A 16,023-nucleotide genomic window follows, 5' to 3' on the forward strand; every position below is an offset into this window, starting at 1 on the left:
GATCATCTGGGGCACTCTCTGTGTATAGGGACCAGGCCAGGTGGTAGGTGAGGTGCCCTGGGTGTTGTAGGTTTAGTGTGCCTGTGGCAAGATCCCTTATAGTTCGTGACGCCAGTGCCGGTGTCACGGAACCATGAACCAGACGTACAACAAGAGATAAGTGAAAATAAGAAGGCTTTATTGAAAATAAAGCTGTAAAGCAAAAGTCCAAACGGATGGTGAAACCGAGCAGAGTCTTTGCGAAGCCAGAGGTCAGGAACCAGAAGGGTAGTCAGACGAAGCCAGGATCAGGAACCAGCAGGGTAGTCAGACGAAGCCAGGATCAGGAACCAGCAGGGTAGTCAGACGAAGCCAGGATCAGGAACCAGCAGGGTAGTCAGACGAAGCCAGGATCAGGAACCAGAAGCAGCAGTCTAGAAGCATGTGAACACAGGAGGACCAAGCAAGGAACTGAAGCCACAGACCTCCTATATATATGAGCTAGGCATCCAGCTCCTCCCAGGGGAAGGAGGAGCCGCAGGGTGGAAGGCTACAAGAAACCCAGAACCCAAGATGGCCGCCAGCACATGTCAAACGAAGGAGAGCAGCAAGCAGGTAAGACCATGACAGTACCTCCCCCTCAAGGGCCCCTCCTCCGCGGAGCACAAAACGGTTTCTGAGGGAAGCGTGCGTGGAAGGCTCGGAGCAAGGCAGGAGCATGGACATCTGCGGAGGGAACCCAGGAACGCTCCTCTGGACCATAACCACGCCAATGGACCAAAAACTGCAACCGACCGCGGACCAGGCGTGAGTCCAGGATATTGCTCACCTCATATTCCTCACGATTGCCCACTTGGACCGGACGAGGCCGAGGAACCGAGGAAGTGAAACGATTACACACCAGTGGCTTCAACAGGGAGACATGAAACACGTTGGAGATCCGCATGCCAGGAGGAAGCGCAAGGGCATAGGCTACCGGGTTTACCCTGCGAAGCACTCGGAAGGGACCAACAAAGCGAGGCGCCAGCTTGGGAGTGGGCACTCGAAGGTTGAGGTTGCGGGTGGACAACCATACACGGTCTCCGACCTGGTAGGAAGGAGCAGGCGCTCGTCTGCGATCAGCCTGGAATCTCTGGCGCTGCGCAGAGACCTCAAGGGACTTCTGGATCTGTACCCAAGAAGCACGTAGGACGGAAAGGTGATCCTCCACAGCCGGAATATCCTGGGGAGAGAATACCTCCGGTAACACGGCAGGTTGGAACCCATAATTGGCCATGAAGGGAGACGTCCCAGAGGAAGAGTTCACCGCCGTGTTCCTGGCAAACTCAGCCCAAGGCAGGAGGTCAACCCAATTGTCTTGGTGATCGGAGACATAGCAACGAAGGAATTGCTCCAAGGCCTGATTGGATCGTTCTGCGGCCCCATTGGACTGAGGGTGGTAGGCCGAGGAGAAGGAGAGATGAATCCCCAACTGGGAGCAAAAGGCGCGCCAGAACCTGGACACAAACTGACTCCCCCGATCCGACACAATCTCCTTAGGCAAACCGTGCAACCGGAAGACCTCCCTGGCAAAAATCGTGGCCAACTCTTGTGCAGAGGGTAACTTCTTGAGAGGAACACAGTGGCACATTTTGGAAAACCGATCCACAATCATGAGAATGACCGTATGGCCTCGGGATGCAGGGAGGTCCACAATGAAATCCATCCCCAGGTGTGACCATGGGCGCTCCCCGGTGGCTATGGGTTGCAGAAGGCCCAACGGAAGGTGCCGAGGGGACTTACTCTGGGCACAAACGGAGCATGCCGCTACATATGCGGCGATGTCGGAACGTAGGGAAGGCCACCAGAACAGACGTGAAACAGACCAGGACAGCTGATTCTTTCCAGGATGCCCCGCGGTCTTGGAGTTATGGTAGGTTCGCAACAACCGAGTGCGCAACTCCTCAGGCACAAAACATCTGCCGTTGGGTCTCCCAGAGGGAGCACCAGATTGAGCCGCCAAAATCTGCTCACCCAGGGGAGAGGTCAGGCTGGTGCGAATGGCGGCCAGGATCTGATTCGGAGGTATGACCGAAGTCGGAATCGACTCCTCCCTGGACAGCTCGGAGTACTGCCGTGATAAGGCATCCGCCCTGATGTTCTTGGAACCGGGTAGGTAGGAGACCACGTAATTAAAACGTGACAAGAACAGAGCCCATCTGGCCTGAAGTGGTGTCAATCTCTTGGCCTCAGAAAGGTAGGTCAGATTCTTGTGGTCCGTCAGGATGAGAACCGGAACCACCGAACCCTCGAGCAAGTGCCTCCATTCTTTAAGGGCCTGCACGATGGCCAATAACTCCCTGTCACCAATCTGATAGTTGCACTCCGCGGAAGACAGTTTCCGGGAGTAAAACCCACAAGGAAGCAGAGGACCCTCTGGTGTTCTACGCTGAGACAGAAGGGCGCCTACTCCCGTCTCAGACGCGTCCACCTCGAGGACAAAGGGCAACCCAGGGTTGGGATGCGACAGAATCGGAGCCGACACAAAGACGGACTTTAGGGCCTCAAAAGCTCGGATGGCCTCGAGCGGCCAGACCTGGGAATTACTGCCCTTCCTGGTCAGATCCGTGAGAGGCTTGGCCAGCATGGAAAAGTCCCTGATGAACTTCCGATAATAATTGGCGAAGCCCAAAAAGCGCTGCAGGGAACGAAGACCACTGGGCTGGGGCCACTGTAAGACAGCCGAAACCTTCTCAGGATCCATGGAGAACCCCTCAGCGGAAATGATGTAACCTAAGAAGGTTACCTGGGATCGGTGAAATTCACATTTCTCAAGCTTACCGAACAGCTTGTTCTCTCGTAACCGTTGCAACACTCGTCTGACATCCAGAATGTGGGCCTCCATGGATTCAGAATATACCAAGATGTCATCCAAATAGACTACCACACAATGCTGCAACAGGTCACGGAAAACATCGTTGATGAATTCCTGAAAGACTGCGGGCGCATTGCACAACCCAAAGGGCATAACCAAGGATTCGTAATGACCAGTCCTGGTGTTAAACGCGGTCTTCCACTCATCGCCCGCCTTGATCCTTACCAGGTTATATGCCGCCCTCAGGTCGAGTTTGGTAAAGACCGTGGCCCCTTTAAGGCGATCGAACAGCTCGGAAATCAAGGGTATCGGGTAAGCGTTCTTGATCGTGATGCGATTGAGACCCCTGTAATCGATGCAAGGCCTCAACTCACCGCCCTTCTTTTTCACAAAGAAAAATCCAGCCCCTGCCGGCGGACGAAGACTTGCGAATGTGTCCGCGTGAAAGCGCCTCCCTCACGTACTCCTCCATGGCCTCATTCTCCGCTACCGACAGTGGATAGACTTTGCCACGAGGAGGAACGGCACCAGATTGTAACTCTATGGCACAATCGTATGGGCGGTGCGGAGGTAGGGCAACCGCGCGCACCTTATCGAATACATCCCGGTACTCCTCGTATTCAGGAGGCAACAGAGAGTCCGAGGAAGTACACAGCAACTTGACAGACCCATGGATGCAACTAGCCCCACACTGCGGTGACCACGAGAGGATCTCGACCGATCTCCAATCGAAAGTCGGATTATGCTTCTGGAGCCAGGGGTACCCCAAGACCACCGAGTAGTGTGGAGACGAAATAACCTGGAGGCAGACCGACTCTCTGTGAACGGCACCAATGGCTATCCCCACTGGAAGGGTCTCATGAGTCACGTGTGGCGGCAGAAGGGGTCTGCCGTCTATCGCCTCAAGAGCCAGTGGGGAACCTCGAGCCTGCAGAGGAATGGAATTGGCGGCAGCGAACACACTATCAATGAACAAACCACCAGCACCAGAGTCCACCAACGCCTGGGTCGTCACCGAGCCCCCGACCCAGGAGAGGACAACAGTGATCAGTGGTTTGTCAACACGGGAAACCGGGGACGAGGAGACTCCACCCAAGATCTGCCCCCGACAGGATCTCAGGGTACGAGCGTTCCCAGGACGGTTCGGACATGCCAACCGAAAATGCCCACCGAGACCACAGTACATGCATCGGCCCTCGCGTCTCCGAAATGCCCTCTCCCCCTCGGACAGGCGAGCAAACCCCAGCTGCATGGGTTCACCCCCAGACAAGTCATCCCCAGGAGGCGTGGGAGGAGAGGGAGGCACGGGTGGGACAGCAAACGTAGGCACCAATCTGTTAGAAGACCTCCGCAGGTTCTCCTTAAAGGAAGGTCTCTCCCTGAGTCTGGTGTCAATCAGAATCAGGAAAGAAATAAGAGACTCGAGCTCAACTGGTAGGTCCTTAGCTGCAACCTCATCCTTCAAGGCATCCGAGAGACCATGAGAGAAAGCAGCGACCAGAGCCTCATTATTCCAGCCCACCTCTGCTGCCAGGGTACGAAACTCAATGGCGTATTCAGCTACGGATCGTGAACCCTGTCTGATGGACATAAGGAGCTTCGCAGCAGAGGCAGCACGAGCCGGCACATCGAATACCTTCCGAAGAGAAGCAACAAAACCGGAAAACTCGGCAACCACCGGATTGTTGTTCTCCCATAAAGGGCTGGCCCAGGCCAAGGCCTTGTCCGAGAGCAGCGAGATCAAGAAGCCCACCTTTGATCTCTCAGTAGGAAAGGCATGTGGCAGCAACTCAAAATAAATGCCCACCTGGTTAAGGAAACCTCGGCACTGAGTTGGCTCTCCCCCAAAGCGCTGTGGAAGAGGGGCAGAACCGGTCATACCCCGAAACACCGCAGGCGCAACAACAGGTGTCGGGGTAGACTCTGGCGCAACAACCGGAGCGGCAGTAGGAGCGAGCCCAGGAGCGACAACCGACCCATCGGCAACGGTAGCGAAATGAGCCGTGCGTTCAAGCAGGGTTTGCAACGCCACAGCGAACCGACCCAACAGGTGATCCTGCTGATCAAGTCTGGCAACCAGCGTGGGTAGCGAGGATGGCCCTGTACCGTCAGAATTCATGGCTTGGTCCTAATGTCACGGAACCATGAACCAGACGTACAACAAGAGATAAGTGAAAATAAGAAGGCTTTATTGAAAATAAAGCTGTAAAGCAAAAGTCCAAACGGATGGTGAAACCGAGCAGAGTCTTTGCGAAGCCAGAGGTCAGGAACCAGAAGGGTAGTCAGACGAAGCCAGGATCAGGAACCAGCAGGGTAGTCAGACGAAGCCAGGATCAGGAACCAGCAGGGTAGTCAGACGAAGCCAGGATCAGGAACCAGCAGGGTAGTCAGACGAAGCCAGGATCAGGAACCAGCAGGGTAGTCAGACGAAGCCAGGATCAGGAACCAGAAGCAGCAGCAGTCTAGAAGCATGTGAACACAGGAGGACCAAGCAAGGAACTGAAGCCACAGACCTCCTATATATATGAGCTAGGCATCCAGCTCCTCCCAGGGGAAGGAGGAGCCGCAGGGTGGAAGGCTACAAGAAACCCAGAACCCAAGATGGCCGCCAGCACATGTCAAACGAAGGAGAGCAGCAAGCAGGTAAGACCATGACAGCCGGTAACGGTGGCACACCGATTTGTTGTAGGAATAATTGAGGTACACAAAGTTGCAGTGAACCAGAACTTCTTTTTACTAAACAGTCCAACTATATACAGTCTTCAGTTAGTTCCATATGCATAATGTTGAATACAGGCAGGCTTCATACAAATGGCAGGCAAAGTCTTTGCAAGATACTCAGAGGGAATAACACTTACAGATCAGGCTGTACTTTCCTCAGATCTTGTCTGGCTTTCACCAATGCCCGTATGCCCTATTGCTGGCCGAAAAAAAGACATTTGTCCATCCAGTTCGGCCTGTTATCCTGCAAGTTGATCCAGAGGAAGGCAAAAAAACCCTGTGAGGTAGAAGCCAATTTTCCTCACTTTATGGGATTAAAAATTCCTTCCCGACTCCAATCAGGCAATCAGAATAACTCCCTGGATCAACGACCCCTCTCTAGTAGCTATAGCCTGTAATATTATTACACTCTAGAAATACATCCAGGCCCCTCTTGAATTCCTTTATTGTACTCACCATCACCACCTCCTCAGGCAGAGAGTTCCATAGTCTCACTGCTCTTACCGTAAAGAATCCTTTTCTATGTTTGTGTACAAACCTTCTTTCCTCCAGACGCAGAGGATGTCCCCTCGTCACAGTTACAGTCCTGGGGATAAATAGATGATGGGATAGATCTCTGTACTGACCCCTGATATATTTATACATAGTAATTAGATCTCCCCTCAGTCGTCTTTTTTCTAACATGAATAACCCTAATTTTGATAATCTTTCAGGGTACTGTAGTTGCCCCATTCCAGTTATTACTTTAGTTGCCCTCCTCTGGACCCGCTCCAGCTCTGCTATGTCTGCCTTGTTCACTGGAGCCCAGAACTGTACACAGTACTCCATGTGTGGTCTGACTAATGATTTGTAAAGTAGTAGGAATATGTTCTCATCACGGGCATCTATGCCCCTTCTGATGCAACCCATTATCTTATTGGCCTTGGCAGCAGCTGCCTGACACTGTTTTTTGCAGCTTAGTTTGCTGTTTATTAAAATTCCTAGATCCTTTTCCATGTCAGTATTACCGAGTGTTTTACCATTTAGTATGTACGGGTGACTTGCATTATTTCTTCCCATGTGCATAACCTTACATTTGTCAGTGTGAAACCTCATCTGCCACGTATCTGCCCAAGCCTCCAATCTATCCAGATCCCTCTGTAGTAGTATACTGTCCTCTTTAGTGTTAATTACTTTACACAGTTTAGTGTCATCTGCGAAAATTTATATTTTACTATGCAAGCCTTCTACAAGATCATTAATAAATATATTGAAGAGAATAGGGCCCAATAGTGACCCCTGAGGTACTCCACTAGTGACAGTGACCCAATCTGAGTATGTACCGTTAATAACCACCCTCTGTTTTCTATCATTGAGCCAGTTACTTACCCACTTACAGACGTTTTCTCCCAGTCCGAGCATTCTCATTTTATATACTAACCTTTTATGTGGTACAGTGTCAAATGCTTTGGAGAAGTCCAGATACACGACATCCATTGATTCGCCGCTGTCAAGTCTAGAACTTACCTCCTCATAGAAACTGATTAAATTAGTTTGACATGACCGATCCCTCACGAAGCCATGCTGATATGGCGTTATTTGCTTATTTCCGTTAAGATGTTCTAAGATAGCATCTCTCAGAAAACCTTCAAACAGTTTACCCACAACAGATGTTAAACTTACCGGCCTATAGTTTCCAGGCTCTGTTTTTGGACCCTTTTTGAATATTGGCACCACATTTGCTATGCGCCAATCCTGTGGAACATTCCCTGTCAGTATAGAGTCCGCAAATATCAAAAATAAGGGTCTGGCTATGACATTACTTAATTCCCTTAGGATACGGGGGTGTATGCCATCCGGTCCTTGCGATTTGTCTATTTTGATATTTTTAAGTCGCTGTTGTACATCTTCCTGGGTCAGACAGGACACTTTTAATGGGGAATTTATTTCAACATTTTATCTGACAGTTTATATTCCTCAGTGAATACACTTGAGAAAATATTTAACAGCTTTGCTTTCTCCTCGTCGCTCTCTGCGACTCCCCCCTCCTTACTCTTTAAAGGGCCGACACCTTCAGATTTATACTTTTTAACATTTATATAATTGAAGAACATTTTAGGGTTAGTTTTACTCTCATTGGCAATTAATCTCTCGGTCTCTAGTTTGGCCGCTTTTATTTGTTTTTTACATGTTCTGTTTTTTTCCTTATAGTTTTTCAGTGCTTCCGTGCCACCCTCCTGTTTTAGTGTTTTATATGCTTTCTTTTTGTCATTTATTGCTTTCTTTACAGTTCTGTTTATCCACATTGGTTTCTTTTTGTTCCTTAACCTTTTATTCCCATACGGTATGTACCTCTCACAATGAGATTTTAGGATGTTTTTAAAGATATCCCATTTTGTGGCTGTATTGTTATTTTTGAGGACTTTGTCCCAGTTAGTTAGGCCTATGGCCTCTTAGTTGGCTAAATTTAGCTTTTTTGAAGTTTGGTATTTTTGTTCCTCTCTGTAGAAACGCTCTTTTGAATGATAATTGGAAGGTTATTACTTTATGGTCACTATTTCCCAGGTGTCCCCCAACCTGCACGTCTGTTGTTCTGTCAGGTCTATTGGTTAATACTAAGTCCAGTATGGCCGTCCCTCTAGTCGGGTCCTGAACCAGTTGGGAGAGGTAATTGTCTTTAGTTATTGCCAAGAATCTGTTTCCTTTATGAGATATACAAGTTTCCGTTTCCCAGTCTATATCTGGGTAGTTGAAGTCCCCCATAATAAGCACCTCATTATGATTTGCCGCCTTGTCTATCTCATTTAGTAGTAGATTTTCTGTGGACTCTGGTATATTAGGTGGTTTATAGTAAACTCCTATTAGTAATTTATTGTTATTTTTAGCTCCATGTAGCTCTACCCACAGTGACTCCACATGTTCATGTCCCTCACTTTTATCTTCACGGAGTGTGGGCTTTAGACAGGACTTTACATAAAGGCAGACCCCTCCCCCTCTCCGGTTTTGATGATCCTTTCTAAACCGACTGTAACCTTGTACATTAACCGCCCAGTCATAGCTATCATCCAGCCATGTCTCAGTTATTCCCACTATGTCATAGTCCTCCTCACACATCACTAATTCCAGTTCACCAGTTTTATTAGTCAGGCTTCTGGCATTAGTATACATACATTTGAGAGGTTTATGTATATTTTTTACCCTACACCTTTCCTTCTGAACTGTTCTAGTCCCTCCTTCTATTCCTCCCCCAGTCCCACTACCTTGCCCCTGGTCTCTATCTGCACTATCTTCCCCTTCTATAGTGTAATTACCCTCCCCCCCAGTCCCTAGTTTAAACACTCCTCCAACCTTCTAGCCATCTTCTTTCCCAACACAGCTGCCCCTTCCCCATTGAGGTGCAGCCCGTCCCTACGATAGAGCCTGCAACCGACAGAAGTCGGCCCAGTTCTCCAGGAACCCAAACCCCTCCATCCTACACCAGTTCTTGAGCCACTTGTTAATTTCCCTAATCTCCCACTGCCTTTCTTGTGTGGCCCGTGGTACAGGTAGTATTTCGGAAAATACTACCTTTGAGGTCCTTGCCCTAAGCTTTTGACCTAAATCCCTGAAATCATTTTTAAGGACTCTCCACCTACCCCTAACTTTGTCATTGGTTCCGATATGGACCATGACCGCTGGATCTTCTCCAGCCCCTCCCAGTAATCTGTCAACCCGATCCGCGATGTGTCGAACTCTAGCGCCAGGAAGACAGCACACTGTTGGGCAATCACGGTCTTTGTAACAGATTTCCCTATCTGTCCCCCTAATAATTGAGTCCCCCACTACCAGCACCTGTCTGGCCTGCCCTGCTCTCCTGGTCCCCTGCTTACCGGAGCTGACATTCCCCTGACTGGCAGAGGAAGTGTCCAGATGCGGCAGTGCCGTCCCTGGACTGATATGCCCCTCATCTGCCAAACGTGCAAACTTGTTGGGGTGTGTCAGATCAGGGCTAGCCTCCCTGGCCCTCTTCCCTCTACCCCGCTTTCTAACTGTTACCCAGCTAGCTACCTCACTTTCCTCAGCCTCCTCTCTGTCACCCTCCCCCCAAATTGTCAATGCCTCTCAGTGTTGCAACTTGCCCATTTAGAGACTCGATTAGCGATTCCAAACGGGTAATTTGCTCACATCTTGAACAAAGAAATACACCCTGGAACGGCTGTTCCAGGACTGCGTAGGGAAAACTTCCTCTGGTATATATCTTCTTGCTGTCAATATCCTTCTGTTCTTCAGCTTTCTATTTGGCTGGATGAAAGTGGCTCTGCACTGTACTGTACTTTTAAAGGTGCTATATATCCTCAGGAGGTAACTTCTTCCCCTGGTGGCAAGCTAGGAGCCTGGGCTATCTAGCTGCATGTCAGAAGCTGCTCCTCAGCTCCTGCCTGGCTGAAGTGACCCTTGGCTTCTGACTACACCCCTCTCTCTGGACTAGACCTGACTATATATATTAGGGGGTTCCCTAGCTCCCTCTACTGCCTAGGAGGAGGAACTACGCCCCTAACAGGCCTGGTACACAGGAGATAAGATGACAACATACATTAAAATGCAATATAAAATACCATAACCATGTTCCACAGGAGGTGGAGAACAAAGTGACCCAATTGACCCTTGTGTAGTGCACACCCTTATGTAGTGGAACACTACATACCCCGTTGCTTTGAAGTTGCCCCTCCTCAGCGCAACACAGGGGCCCACCCAGCTGAAAACTGTAACCTGAAAGACAAAAATGCAAAGCAGGCACATACATCTACATTTGCAATAAGAATATCAGGCAGCTCCCCTGGAAAAGGAACAAGTGCGGTGAAAAGGGGCGCCGTTCTCTTCATGCAGGATAGAACAGGGAACAGGGGTGCTGACCTGGCACAGCGTATCAGGGATAACCAGGATAGTCCATAATAATAAAATACAATAGTCCCATAAAACAGCATCTCAGAGGCCCACAACTTTTTTTTCAGTCTCACTGGGCTCAGGGCAGGGTATAAAAATGTTGCATTGCACCCCCAAAACAAAAAAACGCTGTAGATTGCTGACTTCACACCAAGTGCAGATATCAGAGTCTTTCCTAATCTCTCCCTCACAGCAGCAGCATCCTGTCCCTACAACTAGTAAGAGCAGAGTGACGTGCGGAGCTACGTGACTCTAGCTTATATTGAGGCTGGGTCACATGCTGCACTTGGCCAATCCCAGCCATGCCATTAGTAGGCATGGTTGTGATGGCTTCTAAGGGCACACGAGTTAAACGCTTGTTGATTGGCTGCCCTGCAGCTTTTCAATAAGCGCCATTAAATCGCCAAACACCGAACTCAAACCCAAACTTTTACGAAAATGTTCGGGTCCGGGTACAAAAAACTCTAAAGTTCAGTACGAACCCTAATGGTAAATGTTAAAGTATAACTGTCGTATTTTTTTTTTTCACCCAGGACCGCGGCACAAAGGCTGGATCCCAGGACTAAAAAAGATTTGAACATCCAACATGTATAGGGGTAGTATAGTAGAAAAAAATGTATGTATATATACGTGACATATCAATATAATCCTCTATAGGGGAAGAGAGTGGGATAAAAATGATAATAATCGATGGGGTTAACCAAACTATTAACAGAGATAATTACTAGTAAAAAGATTATTATATATTAGTGAAATGTATATGTGACATAAAAAAATCTTATACCCATATAAAAATATACATAAAAAAATATATATATAAAAAAAAAAAAAAAATTTAAAAAAAAAAAATATATATATATATATATATATATATATATATATATATATATATATATATATATATATATATATATATATAAATATGTGACCTATCAGAACTAAAATACATAAATCAGGAAGGATGGGGTATGCTCAGAATGGTTAATGTATAGGAATCTATCAAAAATGAACATATTCAATACATTTCTTTTTTGCGTAGTGTCTGAAAGCAGTGTGTGACGTGTTCGATGGGTGTCACACGTAGACATTCAGGGTCGCCATCATGAGCTTTAGCATAATGTCTAGAGACACTATGAGTGAGTACTTTCCTTGTGATATTTGAGCGATGCTCATTCATCCTTTCACGCAGGGATTGTGTAGTGCGGCCCACGTAAAGGAGTGAACAGGAACATTGGAGGAGATAGATGACGTTCATCGTACCGCAAGCCATATGTTGTTTAAATGTAAATATTTCGCCATTCGAGGAATTTGTGATGCTCCTACTACCATGTGTGATCATGATACAACACTTACACCTACTACTTTTGCATTTAAAGATGCCTGGGGTACTCTTTATTGTTTTTTCCATGTTTGGGGAGTGATGCAGTTTAGGACAGGAGGGGACCAAAAGATTTTTCTAAGTTTTGGCTCTACAGAAAGTTAGAATGGGAGTAGGGGTGATACCTTTGTTCAGAAGGGGATCTTTTAGTAGTATGGACCAGTTTTTTCTTCGAATTTTTCGAATAAGGTTATGTTGAGAACTGTATCTAGTGACCAAACTTAGGCGGCGTATTGAACTGGGATCTTTTGTTCCAGATGTTATATTGCCTGCTTTAGGTTGTAGACTTTCTTGTTGGGATATTTTAGAGATTCTTTTGATTGAATCTTCTAGTAGTTTTAGGGTAACCTTTATCCCTGAATCTCTTCTTTAGGAACCCTATTTGTGTCTTCATGGTGTGGTCATTGGAACAATTTCTCCTAATCCTTTTTAGTTGACTAAAAGGGATGTTTCTAATCCACTTCGAGTGGTGACAACTCGTATACTCCAGATAACTGTTTGTGTCTACGGTAATGATTTTATTGTTTTCTATAGTGAGTTTAAGGTCTAAGAAAATAACCGATGTGGTATTATATTCCAAAGTAAAAGATAGATTCCAATTATTCGAATTCAATTCCTTAATAAAATTACATAATTCTATGCTTTCCCCCGCCAAATAAAAATAATATAGTCTATAAATATGCGATAAAATTTTATATTGGGATGGGATAGAAGGCCAAATTTCTCCTCAAACATGCCCATAAATAAATTGGCGTAGGATGGTGCAAATTTCTCATGCGGGTTTTGATGGCAAGTTTTTCTTTGTGCTTAAGGTTATCCCTGATATTGATACCTGGTCCTGTGTTAGAGTTGTTCCTTTGTGACTCACCTAGAGTAGTTTTGAGGTCCTTCATTGTCACATCATAAAAATATTCAATGAAGGGGCCCCTACTCTCTAGTAGGTAGAAGTTGGATTTTCCTTTGAGATCACAGGGAATAGGTGTCTGAATGGGTGCATCAGTCAGAGTAGGGGCAGGGTTGAACGTATTCTTGGATTCTAAGAATTTACCAGCAAAATGTCTCTGGAGTGTCCGTTTCCTGATAAATTGATTCAGGTCAACAAACACTTAAAAGAGATCTGTCACGGCCTATGGTGTGCGCTGTGACACTGTTGCTACACTTGCGGTTGCCCGCGGCAACGTGTTGTGTGTGCATGCGGTGGCAGTGTCTCGGCCTTCTGGGTGATTGCCATGACATGGTTGTCACGCATGTTGTTGCCTGCGGCAACGTGTAACTTTCTATGCTTGTGTGTGCACTTCCCCTTTTAGTGGTTTCCTTCCTCTGTCTGGTGTTGGAAGGGTTAACTTCCTAGTGGTTTGTGAACACTGGGTTTATGTGTGTGTGTGGGGGTGTGGCTGCTTGGGCTATTTAGTCTCTGCTGGATGCCTGAAGCTGAGGGGTACTCCAGCCATGGTGTATGCTGGAGCTATCCTCCTGGTCTTCATATTCCATCTGTCCAGTGAGAGCCACCCTTGTGGTCATAGATGTTCTTATGGTGTCTCACGTTTATTGCAGCTATGGTTGTCCTGGGTTCCTGTTTGGTTTGTGGTGTGTGCTGTGTCCTTTTAATGTTGGTGTAGACACCAGCACTTGTGCACGGGTTCCGGTCAGTGTGTCTGTGGCAGGTAAGTGTGTTACTGGTTTCACTTACCTGCCATCTCCTTATAGCTGTATGTGTTCCCCTCTCCTTGCAGCCTGGCCTCAGATAGAGACTCCTGTTCCTCCATGACTGGGATGAACAGGTTGTCTCTCCCCTGCTCCTAAGTGAGGGATTACCAGGGCGACTTAGGGTTTCTAGGAATCCTGAGTATGAGTCATCCTACCATCGGAGTCTGCTCATACAGTGAGGAGTCAGGGAGAGGATTAGGGACGCGGTAGGAGGTGACCTGCTCCCTTATTACTCCTTTTGGCCAGGCTGATCCCCTTTACCCTCTGACACCGCACGGTGGGGGGTTTCCCCCACTCCCCGTCGTGACAAGATCAGACTAGTCAGTGGGGCAGAACGAGAGTCCTTTACTAAGGAGCAATATCTCGCTGGGATGTAAAGTGTATTTAGAGAGGTTGAAGATGCCTTTGGATCCTTCTAATATTGTTGGTGTTATCGTGTCGGGTTCTTCTTTGGTTTTAGTTTTTTCTTTGCGGGGCTGTCTGCGTTTTCCACCTCTTCTCCCTCTAAACCGGAAATTTGTCTTTTGCGAGATTGGTTCAACGGAGGAAATAAATCACCGAATCTTTTCCTCTGTTGAACCAATCCCGCAAAAGACAAATTTCCTTAGTAAAGGACTCTCATTCTGCCCCACTGACCAGTCTGATCTCTTTGAAGTGTTTGTTGACCTGAATCAATTTATCAGGAAACTGACACTCCAGAGACATTTTGCTGGTAAATCCTTAGAATCCAAGAAAACATTCAACCCTGCCCCTACTCTGACTGATGCACCCATTCAGACACCTATTCCCTGTGATCTCAAAGGAAAATCCAACTTCTACCCACTAGAGAGTAGGGACCCCTTCATTGAATATTTTTATGATGTGACAATGAAGGACCTCAAAACTACTCTAGGTGAGTCACAAAGGAACAACTCTAACACAGGACCAGGTATCAGTATCAGGGATAACCTTAAGCACAAAGAAAAACTTGCCATCAAAACCCTCATAAGAAATAGGGATATCGTTATAAAAAGTGCTGATAAGGGAGGGGGGATTGTAGTTTGGACACGGATTACTATATTGCAGAATCCATGAGAATTCTTTCAGATGTCAATTTCTATAGACCCCTCTTAAAAGATCCCACCAGGGATTTTAAGAAATTACTTTATGACCTGGTTCAATCAGGTTATGAAGGTGGTATCATCGACAAGAAATTAAAAACTTTTCTTCAAACTTTACATCCATCAACTCCACGTTTTTACTTCTTACCAAAGATTCATAAGTCCCTAACGAACCCCCCGGGAAGGCCGATTATATCAGGGGTTGGGGGCTTAACGGGGAATTTATCAGCCTATGTCGATAATTATCTACAAAAATATGTCACCAAGCTCCCTTCATATATTAGGGACATGGCCCACCTCATAACCTCATTAGAAACCTTTTGTTGGGAAGATGATTTTATTTGGGTAACATTAGATGCATCAGCCCTTTATACTAATATTAAGCATGAACTAGGAGTTGCAGCTATAATCCATACATTATCCCAGGATACACAGATGACGGACAGTCAGAGGGATTTTATTGTTAGGGCCATAGAATTTATTTTAAAACATAATTGCTTCACTTTTAATATTACCTTCTATTTACAAACTCAAGGCACGGCAATGGGCACGAAATTAGCACAATCCTACGCCAATTTATTTATGGGTATGTTTGAGGAGAAATTTGGCCTTCTATCCCATCCCAATATAAAATTTTATCGCAGATTTATAGACGATATTTTTATTTGGCTGGGGGAAAGCAAGAATCTATCTTTTACTTTGGAATATAATACCACATCGGTTATTTTCTTAGTCCTTAAACTCACTATAGAAAACAATAAAATCATTACGCAAACCGTAGACACAAACAGTTATCTGGAGTATACGAGTTGTCACCACTCGAAGTGGATTAGAAACATCCCTTTTAGTCAACTAAAAAGGATTAGGAGAAATTGTTCCAATGACCACACCGTGAAGACACAAATAGGGTTCCTAAAGAAGAGATTCAGGGATAAAAGGTTACCCTAAAAAACTACTAGAAGATTCAATCAAAAGAATCTCTAAAATATCCCAACAAGAAAGTCTACAACCTAAAGCAGGCAATATAACATCTGGAACAAAAGATCCCAGTTCAATACGCCGCCTAAGTTTGGTCACTAAATACAGTTCTCAACATAACCTTATTCGAAAAATTCTAAGAAAAAACTGGTCCATACTACTAAAAGATCCCCTTCTGAATAAAGGTATCACCCCTACTACTCCCATTCTAACTTTCCGTAGAGCCAAAACTTTGAAAAATCTTTTGGCCCCCTCCTGTCCTAAACTGCATCACTCCCCAAACATGGAAAAAACTATAAAGAGTACCCCAGGCATCTTTAAATGCAAAAGTAGTAGGTGTAAGTGTTGTATCATGATCACACATGGTAGTAGGAGCATCACAAATTCCTCGAATGGCAAAATAT

This window comes from Bufo bufo, chromosome 4 (assembly GCF_905171765.1).
Source record: "Bufo bufo chromosome 4, aBufBuf1.1, whole genome shotgun sequence".
NCBI lineage: Eukaryota > Metazoa > Chordata > Amphibia > Anura > Bufonidae > Bufo > Bufo bufo.